The sequence below is a fragment of the Pteropus vampyrus genome, unplaced genomic scaffold, assembly GCF_000151845.1.
Source record: "Pteropus vampyrus isolate Shadow unplaced genomic scaffold, Pvam_2.0 Scaffold10434, whole genome shotgun sequence".
Classification (NCBI taxonomy): Eukaryota; Metazoa; Chordata; class Mammalia; order Chiroptera; family Pteropodidae; genus Pteropus; species Pteropus vampyrus.
In genome coordinates this window covers 2244-3705 of record NW_011899215.1, presented here as the reverse complement: position 1 = coordinate 3705, position 1462 = coordinate 2244, and the positions used below count along the sequence as shown (strand labels likewise).

At 59.6% G+C, this 1462-nt stretch overlaps 1 pseudogene; it reads right to left on the bottom strand.

Moving 5' to 3' along the window:
- Nucleotides 1-570: 570 nt before the first annotated feature.
- LOC111734959 lies at nucleotides 571-688 on the bottom strand (annotated as a pseudogene).
- Nucleotides 689-1462: the final 774 nt, after the last annotated feature.

Here is a 1462-nt window from a genome sequence, read left to right as displayed (position 1 = left end):
GTTTCATAGGCGGGACAAAGCTGCACAGTCACAGCTGAGGTACTAGATGCTAACAGCAGTGCCCTGTGTGACCAAGAAGAAAACCGTCACCTGCACCATTACCTGATCCATGGAACGAGGCCGCGGGGCTCACGACAGTCCCTGCCCTCTCCCCCTCCCATATGGCAAGAGACACAGTCACACTTGTCGACCGTCCCTGGACGAGTGCCAGCCTCCCGGCCTGCTTCCTGAGGCAACAAGGTGGTCATCTTGACCCCAAGCTATGAGCCTCTCTGGTGGGGGCAGGTGGGGGTCCTGTTCCTCTCCCTCCACCCACGCCAGCCTCTGTGGCACAGGGGTCACAGCCCGCTTGTCAGGGAGCCTGTTGCCCATTCCAGAGCACCCCCGTTTCCAACAGAGGCCACAGCCCCCAGCTCAGCACAGTAGCCTTTCTGGCCTGGGTCATTTGAGATCTCCACTGCGGGACGTGAAGTGTGTTTTTTGTTTGTTTTTGGGCGAGGCAACCCTTGGTAGAGCTCACAGACTGCAAGGACCTTGTCAGCTCACGATCCCTTATTTTTTTAGTTTTTACGCCTCCAGCGCCTGGTCTTCCCAGGTGGTCTCCCATCCGAGTACTAACCGGGCCGACCCTGCTTGGCTTCCGAGATCAGACGGGATCGGGCATGTTCAGGGTGGCGTGATCGTAGATGAAGTGTTTTTTTTCCAAACATGGAAGTGCTTTGTAAAACAGTCAACAGCTTTCGTGATGAGCCTATTTAGCCTTCCGAGGAATAACTTCTGTTATTCTTTTGCCATAACTTAAGTTTATGGCCAGCTCCCAGTCGCTATCACAGTGGACGGAAAGGAGCCAGGGTCCGATTCAGCTCCACCCTGCTCCTAAGTCATTAGTTTGCATCGTCTCCTGGTTTCTGTTGTTCCCAGCGATGGCGAAGCTAATGGAAGGGGACGCCGGGCACCGTCCAGCAGCAGATGGGGTCGCGCGCGGCAGGGCCGTCCGTGCAGACGGCGCTCTGGTGGCGGAGCCGTTGCTGTCGCATCAGATGCCGTCGAGCTTCTGGCCCGAGCGTGCACTGATGAGGCCCAGGCCCTGACGCGCTCTCCACAGACCAGCCGAGGAAGGACGAGATGCTCGGGGTGTGCCCCACCGCCTCGGGCCGGCCACGCCCGGGCCCACGGGCTTCCCCGGGCATCCGGCAGGTGTGGCCAGGCTCCCTCACTGGACACGCTTGGCTAACGGTGTGCATTAGGGAGGGCGGTGACTGTGCCTTCTTCCTTCCCAGGTCACAGGATGGCCTTTCCCCACAGTGAGCCAGTTCGCCAGTGGGAAACGTGCTTCATTTTGTCATCGAAGGCATCAGGCAACTTCCCTTCCAGAGGGCCAGGCCTCGCGAGCCTGGCAGAGCCTCCGGGCAGCGGGCGGCCCTCCGTTCTCTGTGGTCTGGCTGCAGGGAGCCTCTGCGGG